The sequence below is a fragment of the Prosopis cineraria genome, unplaced genomic scaffold (genome assembly GCF_029017545.1).
Source record: "Prosopis cineraria cultivar Desert tree isolate PC_DT_omini unplaced genomic scaffold, ASM2901754v1 PC1806, whole genome shotgun sequence".
Classification (NCBI taxonomy): Eukaryota; Viridiplantae; Streptophyta; class Magnoliopsida; order Fabales; family Fabaceae; genus Prosopis; species Prosopis cineraria.
The window spans coordinates 1-12,301 of record NW_026557131.1 but is presented as its reverse complement, the minus strand read 5'-3'; positions in this window follow the sequence as shown (position 1 = coordinate 12,301).

Here is a 12,301-nt window from a genome sequence, read left to right as displayed (position 1 = left end):
TAGCCATTAATAGGATCACGTTATCCCCAACCAATATATTTATGGGGAATTTTGTATATTTATTGCTTCTCAACCACCAATCAATATAAACGCATAAATATCAAGTTTTACTAGCTTAATTTACTCTCATTAATTCTATTTAAATTAATAGGCTTAGACCTATAGCCTATATGGATAAAAAATCATCATTATCAACTAAAACCAAACTTCTAATATCAAGAAAATGGAAGAAGATAGGAAGATTTGAGTGTGTGAAACTTACTTTTAATGTTTATGAGCTCCAAAATACTCCCCATAGTTGATTTCCTTAAGCCCTAGCACAACTCTCTAGATGCTCTCTTGAATCTCTTCCTTTCCTCTTATTTTTTATAGATGTAGACAAACTTATTTCTATAGAAACGTGTCCATGTGTCGCGGCGGACGCATAATATGCTGCGGCGCATATGACATAAAGCATCTCCCCAAGTGTGTTATCAAACATACATTGTGGCTGCCTGATCCACAAGCCTCGACACGTGGCACAAAGCCTTCCCTTTCAAATTTTCTTCTCTCTCCATTTTTGGGTGTCCTGACTTCCTTTAAATTTGTATTTAAGGTTGAAAATAAAATCAAACACACTAATTAGACCTCTCTAGTCACACACCATTCTATTAAACTCAATTTGACCTAATTTGGGCTTAATTAATCTAGTTTAAAATTAAAGATGTCACGAAACATGCTTCTTAACTCAGCCCTAATAGAGCACCATCACTTTCTTTATGAATCTCTCTCAAAAACCCTCCAAATCTGTCAACACAAATGATAGAATCAAGCTTTAAAATTTGGTTGCGCTCACCATGGAAAATTGTGTAATATCTCTCTTACTAAATACGATTAATATTTCAAATCCAAGGTAATCAAAAGAATCATCCATATAAGATTACCAAGATTTGTAATTTATAAAAATGAAATCCTAAGTTTTCATCAATTAAAACAATTCAAATTCACCTATTAAAATTTTAATCAAAGTAAAATAATATTTCAAAAGATTGGGATACTTCAGAGGAGTGAAAAGGTTTGAAGATAGTTGAAAAATACTAAAGGCTAAAAAATAGGGTAGTGCCCTACTGCATGTACATATGCGTCGTGGTGTATCCTTCTCTGTGCCACATGCCATGATGTGTTGCACATTTTTGATAGCAACTTTTGCTGACATTTGAATGAGATGATCTAGGTGTCTATAGAAAGTTCTTTTTATAAACTAGCTAATGGCCTGAGTTTTACTTCCAAAATTAGTCACATAAGGAAGTTGGACACCTAAACACATTTTCACAACTTTTCACAACTAAAGGGGTGTCCAAGAACCCCATACTTGTGCCAAAAGTTATTCCCAACACCCAGAACACACTTATAGGACATGAGACTCCTTGTACAACACACCATATACATAGAATTCCAATCACATCAAAATTTTACTCTTTAACCCCTTAATACCAAAGACAGAAGGGGGAGATTTTATCATTGCATTTCATAATAAATCATCAATATCATGATGAAATCAACCTTACTACACTTACACTTGTATTTTAGCCTTATGTTACATTTTGTCAAAAACAACATCCCAAGAGCAAGGGAAATGTATTAAAAGGAAATATATTCCAATGCAAAATATGATGGTCGTATGTGATTGAGATATATACTTTACTTATGTCATAGTTGGATGAGAAGGGACTACCCATAATTCTCATATATTTGGCAATGCACTCATAAGGTAGAATATGAATTTTCCACATCTAGCCTAAGGTATATTTCATATTTAACTAAGTTAATTAATTTCTACAATTTCTATTTTTTTCTTAGTAGGTAAATATTATTTACAAATGGTGGCTATCTATTTCTTTTTTTTTTCTTGGTAGGTAAATATTATTTGGCAAATGATGGCTATCTATCGCCATGTAGATATTTAGATCTTTATAGAGCTTATAGGTATTACCTCTCAAATTTCAAGAGTTCATCTAGATTTGCAAACAATAATGAGATTTTGAGTTATTATCATTCAAGTTCAAGGGTCACGATTGAAAGTACTTTTAAGTTTTGGAAAAATAGATTCACAATCTTATTGCAAATGCTTAGTCATTTATTTGTGACGCAAGTTCATATAATTGGTACAACAATGATTATACATAATTTTATTAAAAAAATATACAATTGATTTTGACTTTAGGCGTTTTGAAGATGAAAATATGATTAGCCCTCATGATGATATTAAAAAGCATGCATTTTCATCATCAATTTTAGATGTAGTTTCTGATAGAAAAATGAATAAGGTTCATGATTCTAGTAGAGATTAGATTTTCTATTATAAATTGAACTGTTAATCATGTAACTATTCAATATTAATAAATATTATTATATAATTTTTTCAATATTAAAATTTATATTTTTATTCTTATTATTTAGCATATTAAATTTTTTTATTTTAAATTTTTTTTCACATTTTTCAAACATTTTTAATATATTATATTTGCATAACAAAAATTATAAATTATCATAAATTAATATCATTTTTGGTCATTGTATATTCAAAAGCATAAATTATCATTAATCCAAATCACTTTTAGTTCATCGAACTGATTTTTAAAAAAATGTATCCAAATATAAATTTTATTATAATAACTAAATTTTATCAAATAAACTTAATAAATTAAATTTTAAAAAATTAAAAACTAAATTTAATACATAAGGACTATTTTGATTCATCTTTCTTTTTCTTCTCTGATAAAAGATGCATGATTTTTTTTTTTAAGCAAAAGGACTTGCGCCTGAATCAGTGACTATTTTGATTTTTAATATAGAATTATTCCTATTTTGATTTTATTTATTAGATATTTTATAAAAATAAAATAAATTCTAGTTATAAAGTGTCCACAAAAATGAAGCAATCTTTCGATTTTACTCTACAACTTGAGAAAGTATTACCTTTTAACTTGAAAATACATTTTCATAAATAATAAATTAATTCACCATCTTCTTTTAATTAATCAGAATATAATTGAAATTTACAAAGTTACAATATTATTTTACAAATAAGATAAAATAATTATTTAAAAAAACGTTAAAAATATCTCAAATATCTCATTTGATTGAAGTTAGTACATCGTAATTGCTTGTGTGACAGCTGTTTCCACCATGCCTCTTTGCAAGTAATCCTGGATCGAGGGTATCTCTAAAACACACCAAAACTGAAGTTGGCAAATCTCTGATCTCTTTACCTTCTCTGATCTCTATAAGTGCGTTGCACATTGACTTGCCAGGTTCAACATTACCTTCTCTAATCTCTACAAGTTGTACAAACTTCTGCTTAATCCACCTTATTATACCAGGTTCAACATCGTTTCTCGCCATGACCAAAAAGGAAAAAAGAAAAGAAAAGAAAAGAAAAGAAAGAAAGAAAGATAATTGGTCCTAGTAAATATCCAGTATCTAGCTCATCTAATTCTTTTTGTAAAAAAAGAAAAAGAAAACTAATAATTACATATCTTATGAATGTATTAATAATAATTAAAAAAATTGAATTATTAAAATGTCACTGAAGAATTATTGTCTTTATTTGTAATTAAAAACTAAATAATAATTATAATAACTAATGGAAGATTACTCATGAATTTAAGGAATGTCATTAATGACATTATGAAAGTCTCATGAATTTATATACCGTCACTTGTGAATTTAATGATATAAACCTGTAAATTTTAACAAGGTCACTTATAAATTTATAAAAACTCAGTTGCAAATGCATAAATAGTCTTTGAGTTTATACATTGTCATTTGTGATTTAGGGACTATCAATTATGAAGTTAAAGAATATCACTTGTGATTTTTTTTTAGTAGACATGGGAAACTTCATTCAAAATGAGAATGACAAACAAAAAACAAACTTCTCATGAGGAAAAAAGAAAACAAAAAACAACAAAATAGCCAAGCAAAAACACAACCACCACCCAAGCCTATCAAGTAGGTGGTTGATCAAAAAGGTTAAAATTATAAGGAAAAATATGAGCTAACTTAGCAAGATAGTCGGCCATCTTATTATCCTCTCTATAACTAAAGTTGAAATTAATGCTCTAATGTCTACATAGTAATCTCTTTGTCAAGTCAATGAAACCCATGTAAGGGTGGAAGCTATGGTTGTCCCTTGTGACTAGTGAGATAACATGCGCACAATCACAAAAGATCTCAACTATCTTAAAACCCTTCTTCCAACAAATCTCAAGACCTTTGAATATTCCATAAATTTCAGTAATGGTAGCTGGAATATTTTTCAACGTATAGTTAAAACCTTGAATCCAAGTACTACCTGCATCCCTCATGGCACCACCACAAGAACTACAACCATTAGCCAAGGTAGATCCATCTATCTTTAATATAATAGTTTCCTTGTGCAAGGGATTTCTATCCGGTCTACCTTTTACCCTGTGCAAAATAGGAAGCTTACTTGACAATTTGTAGTCATCAACTACCTTAAACAAGAATGAGTGGGCTCTTCAATAGCCTTATCATCACTTTCCTAAAAGAGAGCCTTACATCTATTCCTCCAAATATTCTAGCATACATTTGCAAAAATAAAATGCCAAGGCACGCAATGAGTACTATATAAACCCACTTTTTCTTTCATGTTCTAATCCGGCCAATCACATCTATCTAATGCAAAAAAAAAAATCAATAAAATCAGGGTGCACAAACTCTGACCACCAAAACTTAGGATGCTTATAGTCACATAATAAATGCATAGCATCTTCCACTTCCTCACATTCAAATGGGCACGAGCTAGAAATAGCAAGTCCTCTATGAATTCTAAACTCTATTATGTGAACTCTATTGTGCACAAACTACCAAACAGGGTCTTCATCTTGTTTAAGATGTTCCGCCTCTAAATCTGACACTATATAAGGTCATGATTATCTGTCACACATAAAAGAAGAAAAGAATAACTAGATTTTATAGAGAAATTTTCATTAGATGAATGGAGCCAAAAGTGTTTGTTCTCTCCTCTATCCTTACACAGGGTTCTCATACAGGTAATGCAATGCACTACATGTTTAGGTAGCCAAGAGTAAATTTTATAAACATCCTAAACTCCAGATGGAAGAACATAATCACTCATTTTTTTCATTGATACCAATAAACTCTTTTCCATGTTCCACAAAGTCAATGTGAGGTATTGTATTAGGAGTGCATCTGTCAAACCAAAATGAAGTTTGATTGCCCGAGCCAATCTTCTTACCCAACCCTGATTGAAAAGAGTCACAGACTTTGCATATACTTTTCCATGAAATAGAGTTACCCACCCTCTTCTTTATCTTCAATATACCTCCTTCATCACATCTATATTTAGATCTTAGTACTTGAACCCATAAGGCTTTGGGATTTAAAATTAATCCCCAACCAAGTTTCCAAATAAAAGCTTTATTCTGATGTTTCAAATTCTTCCCTAGAGCTCCATTTTTATTATGCTCATGGAGGATGTCTTAGGCTAACAAATACACCTTATTGGATTTTTCACTCTCCCCCCATAAAAACTCTCGACTCACTTGTTTCCACATCATTCAAGATATCGACTAGAAGAAGAATAGTTTGCATATTATAGCTAGGAAAGCCAAAATTATTGATTTGATCAATGTTGTCCTCCCTGACATCGTAAGAAACTTTCCCTTCCACCTAAACATACATTTTCTAGCTTTCATCAAGATGGGCAAAAACAAACTGTTGGTAACTCTTTTATGGATAAGAGGAATGCCCAAATATTTACCTAGGTCTCCTATCAAACCTATATCCAAATCCTTGTTAAGCTCAAGAGCTCTATTGAAAAACATTAGTAAAAACTAACAGTCTAGTCTTCTTCTTATTGATTGTTTGACTTGAGGCTTCATAAAACTTCAAGATGTACCTATTAATCGCCTCCATTTTTCTACAAGATGCTTCACCAAAAAGTATCAAGTCATCAGTAAAAAATATGTGTGACAAGAGTGGTCAATCCTTTACTAGTTGGATAGGATGCCAATTCCCCTCTTGAAATCTCATCCGCAATGGTGTGACTCAACTTTTTCATGCAAATCATGAAGATATAATGAGAAATAGGATCTCCTTGTCACAGACCATGAGAAGGCATGAAACTCCTAAAAATCTCCCCATTTTAAAGTATTTTAGCCAAAGGATGCTTATACAAGCAATAATGGTGCTACACAACTTGTCTCCAAAACCCACCTCCTCTAAACATTATTTGATGAAAGGCCACTCAAGCCTATCATATGCTTTCTCTAAATCCACTTTAACTGCTACAAAGCCCTTCTTCCTAGTCTTTCTCATCATGGAATTGATCACTTCTAGAGTAATAATAGCATTATCTCTACTTTGTTGTCCTACAATGAAATTGCTCTTACCAATAATCTTACCAGCTTGATTCTATTAGCAATTACTCAACACTATTTTAGATCTCACATTGCAAATGGATAAAGGTCTAAAGTCTTTCACGGTCTCAAGTTTTCTACCTTGGGTATGAGAATGATATAAGTATCATAATCCCTTCCACTTTCTCCAGGTTAAGAAGAATATCATGCACAAGAGTACATATGGATCTCTTCAGCTCATCCCAACATTGTTGATAAAAAAAACCGCTTGTATGCCATCTGGCCTAGTGCCTTGAAACCATCTATTTCAAAAATTGCCTATTTGATTTCCTCATCAGAGATCTCCCTATACAACACCTCAACATCTTCTCTATCAAATCTTGGATAAGATGATATAGACAGATTTGGGACATGAATCCTTGGTTTCGAAGTAAAAAAGGCTTGATAACATTTTAAAGCCATTCATTTCAACTCCTCTTTTTCAAAGACCCAATTTCCATGGTCATCCTTAAGAGCTTCAATTTTGTTTATTCTTTGTCTAATTTTGGTGATAGCATAGAAAAACTATTGTTTTTGTCACCCCAATTAAGCCATTTACATTTGGACTTCTAGTACCATGACATTGATTCTTGGGCAATGATTTTATTATACTCTTTTCAAAGTTTTGCTTCTAATTGCTTGAGATAATGGGAGTCTTTTCTACTTCTAGCCCTATTAACACCTTCAATTCTTCTCAACAATTGATTCGTTTTTCTAGAAATATTACAACTCTAGAATTATCCAATGATTTGCAGCATATTTGAATTTTTAACTTTTTCACACTAGCTTCCTTCTTGCCTCAACACTGAATCACATCAACAAAACCTTCTTCTAAGAACCAAGCTGCTCGACATCTAAACAAAGGTTGTCTATGGAGTTGTATCCACCTACAATAATGCCAACCTGAAAAAATAAATAAAAAAAAGTTTAGATCACAAAAATAATATGAAACATGTAATGTAATTTGAGTTGTATGTCTACTTAAAACTTAAAAAGATGTAGCAATAAAAAAGCAACAATACTTCACCTTTTTTAAATCTATAACGAACTTCAACAACTTGCCTCTAAAAAAATTAATTACAGTTTAACCTATGGAGTTGTATTTTGGGTAGGAAAGGGAGTAAGCTTAGGGGACTTATGAGTTATATGGATTTTAATTGTACAATTGAAAGTGCAAAACCAACCAATAATTCTTGAAAACATAATTTGTTGCTCAGTGACAGTAACGCTGAAAGTTCAGTGATGAGGCAATGGTAAACCATAAAGAAAATTTTAAATCATTTCATTTAAGTACTAACATTCAGTTCTTCAATCAATAGAAAGGACCACCTCAAAGACAAGGAAGAATACATACTTCTCTTTTCAAATTTATGATCTACTAAATATATCACAGGCACTGTATTAAATAGAGGGCATGATATTCTATTCTATTTTTGATAGAAAGGAACTTATGAGAATTGAAATTCAAATAGCCTCATGATGCATTAAAAGACATTGTTGGTAATCCATTGGTAAACAAGGCATGCCAATGCAATCACACTCTAAAACAAGGCAAATCATTAAATTATGAAGGAAATGGTTTCATATTTTTATACCCAAAGAAGTTACAGGCTTTAAAAACATTCAAATGAAAATATATAATCTCTTTGAGTGCGAAGTAAGTGAACCATTCTATTTTCCAAAGAAATGGAGAAAAATGGTCCCTTGATCATTTCCCAACAGCACAGAGATGAAGAGGGGAAAAAAATCAGAGTGCACACGAACTGATTCTAGGCGGCAGGCTAGACATACTTTACTTCAGTTTCCGAAAGCTCTATTTTACGAGCGTACAATACTTTAAGGTTTCGATAATGAGTTAACCAAAAAGATTGACGCAAATTTTTTTTGTTGAAAAAAATTATCGAATTTGTATTTTAAAACGGTGAGTACCCATCGATACATGTACTACATGATCACCACATTCAGAGACATGCAACCAATTAGCTGTGACGAAACGAAACATGAACAAACCAACTACAAGACATAATTAGCACAAAGATTAATTCGCAATTCACAAGTATTTAATAATTGATATTTTAAATTCTTTTCCAAAAAAATTTCTACATTTAATTAATAGAATCCAATATTTACACAACTTTGCATAAAGATGAAAAGAAAATAGACATACATGAAGAGTTTTCTTTCTGATGTGTAAAATAAAAATTAAAAATTCAGAAAGAAGATAAAAGGAAACTAATAAATAAATCCCTCCAAAATAATAAATAATAAATTAATTTCATGAAATGTGATAATACTTTTAAGATTTTAAAGGTCCTAACTGTCATTAAAAAAATTTATGAAAGGAAAAAAATACCCCTTAATTTAAAAAAATGAAGAAAAATGGTGAAAGAAAGCTTTTAATACCTCAACCATTTTAGTTTTTTATTGACCTAAATTGTAAGTTTCAGAACCAAAAGTTGTGAATAAAAAAAAATTTGTTGCACTTTGACAATTGAAGAAAAATGGTGAAAGAAAATTATAAATGTTTAAATTACTTTAATTATTTTTTGAACTAGAGTTATGAATTTTAAAATTAAAATTGTAAACATAAAAAAATTGTTACACTTTGTTGATAAAAAAATAATAAATGCTTAAATCGCTTTAGTCATTTTTCATATTAGAATTATAAATTTTAAAATTAAAGTTATAAAAAAAAATTATGCTTTTTTTTAAATAAAAAGATTTTTTTATTATATTAAAAATTTTAATAATAACTAAGTCTTTTAAAATTTAAAATACATTAGACATCATCACATTTTGTAAAATTAAATTATTTTTTCAGTTCGAAAAAAATTATTTGTCAGTGACCCGAGATAAAAACCTCAATGATAATTGGCATAAATCTTAAAACATTATTTTAGTTATTTCTCTGGCCCCACACCGTTGGTCCCAGAAATTCAATGACTTCGATCAATCAATTAGTGCCGCGGAAAATGGGAGAATGACAGCTGAGGACCAAGGGAGAATAATTAAATGATATTTTAGGATCTCAACTTGTCAAAATGTTAGCGAATAAGTAATTACGATTCAGATACTTTATTGTCATGATTGTAAAAAGCAAAATGATCCTAGGACCCTTCTGCTTTGAAAGAAACGTGTTGCTTAGATTTTATCCTTTGAGTTGAAAAACTTTCAAAAGTTTTTACAGCATAGAGTTTAGTAAGTCCATTGTCAATAATATATTTGTAGAATCTCTTTGCCCAAGCCTATTAAAAATTTAAAAAGTTAAATACAAAAAACTCTACTTCAAATATGAAATATTGTATAGTGATATTATCTTTTTTAGTAATCAACAAATTAGCAACGACATTAAACTTCTATCTAAAATAAATCACTTGAATAAAAGAAGCACTAGTTATAATATTAATTGAAAATCACTTGAATTTGGATGGGTTTAGATTCACACTGATGGCACAGTTAACATTAATGGCACTGCTACTTGTGAAGGCAATTATCAAAGACGATAAATTGGATCAAAGGTTTTTTTTAAATTCTTAACTATTAACCTAACACAACTGTTAAGCTTATGAGAATCTATGAAGGTCTTATCTTCTGTTGGAATGAAAAATTATACAAAGTTAACGTTCATTTAAACTTGATGAAAATATTATCTCTCATTGATTACAACTACTCTGAAAGTCATCTCCTATCAAACATCATCACAAAAATAGAGATCTCATATGAGGGATTGGATGATTATTTTTAACTACATTTATAGACAAGCAAATAAATATGCCAATTGCTTAGCTCGCTAGATATTTCATAATAATTTTGATATTACAATCTTCAATATTCCCTGCATGTTTTGTAGAAGTTTCTTGGCTTTAAACATGACTAAATCTTAATCTTTTTACATAATTTGTTATGGTCATGTATTAAAAAAAAATCATCTCCACGTTCTAACATGCTGGAAGTGATAAAAAGTTATAAAGTCGTTGCTTTTAAAGTTATAATTGAGAATATATACAAAGAAAACCTCATATTTGGAATCTTTTTTCAAAAAAAACTAAAATAACGGGGTCATGTAATAACTGTCGAAAAGGGTGATACAAGCAAGATAGTTCACGAAACAAATCAATCATCAACCTTCACAATGTTAAACATTAAATGGGGCTTGATCAAAGACATAGAGATCGATTGCAAGCTTTTGTCCCAATTTGAATTATATTTATAAGATCTCAAGATCTAATTTCAAATAAGTTTAAGTAATAAACTCTAAGCCTCTCACTTGGCTAGGAAGAAAATTAGAGAGGAAAAAATATAGAAAGAAAAGCTCTAAAAAACAGTAAATTTTCTTAATTATTTTTAAAAGTTTTATGTTCTAATATTTTTCTCTCTCTATTCTTCTCCTATTTTAATCTAAATGTCCATTTGTATGCAATTCTTTGTTTAGGAATATTTTGTTCATTTCAACTGAGAACCCGAATCTTTCACTGATATATTTAAAATATGGTATATAGCTATCTTATAAAAAAAAAAATTTATTGGTAAAAAGGCTTCATAAATTTGAAAAATGCTAAAAAATATCCGGGTCTTTGGGTGTCGTTTCTTAAATCAGTGTTATGAAGAAAATGTCCCTCCGCCCTCCACCAATAATGCTGTCATCGTCAGCCTTTGAAATTCTGTCGTCACTCGTTAGTGCTGAAGTCAGTCGTTGGTCTACACATAGTAATGGTAGTCCTTGCAGATTGCAACTCATTATTTTAATAATATTTTTTTAATTAAAGTATATCTTTAATTTTTTAATTTTTATAAAGTTTTAATTTAATTCTGTAATTTTATAAATTATATTTTTAACCCTTTAATCTTAATATTATTATTTTTAAATAATTATATTTTATTAATTATTATTATTTTAAAAAAATTAAACAGAATATGTTAATATTTAAGAATATTTTGTTAATATTTAAAAAATTTATGTAAAAATTTATTAAAATAAAAGTAATAATGTTAGAATTAAAAGATTAAAAAATATTTTATAAAGTTATGATATTAAAATAAAATTTTGTATAAAATTACAAAAGTTAAATTTATATGTATATTTTTGATAATTTAAACTACTACCTCTCATGATCATAAACTTACAAATTAATAGCGAACAAAATATACTGCTCTTTATTAATGCCAATGATGTCGGCCCCGCGTTAGGGGAAAAGGAGAGAGAATAGTTCTCCCTCACATAACAACAAAAACGCAAGACAGAGCGAAGAAACCAGTGATATTTTTTTAAAATTCATGAAACCTTTTTGTGTATAAAATATAAATCCCTTGGAACTTGGAAGGAACCATATCTCACGCTTCCCTGATATTTTAACAGGGAAAAAATTTATATACTTAAGTTTATATATTTAAAATATTTGTGTTCAATTAAATTAAAGCTTGTAAATTTTTTATAAATTATTTTTTATAATAAATTATTTTCATTAATTAATTAATATATTAAAATTAATATGTCATGATTTAATTTGATATAAATAAATTAAATATATAAAATTAGTATATAAATTTTATTCTTTTGACAATTGAGGTTTTGAATTGTCATTTCTGTTCTTTAATATCCTCATATGTCATTCTGGTGGACCAAAAAAGTTAAATAATAATCAAGAATTTGATAAGACTGTTATTTATAATCAAGAATTTTAAATTATTAAAATTCTAATAATAATCATAGTCCTTATTTGAAGTAAAAACATATGAATTTTAAAATTAAGACACCCTTGAGATTAATATTATGGGTTTGAACTATTGTTAATCTCAATTAAAAAAACATGATTTATACTTAAAAATTAGATTGACAACAGTTTTAATTCATTATAGTAATTTCATTAGTTCCAACT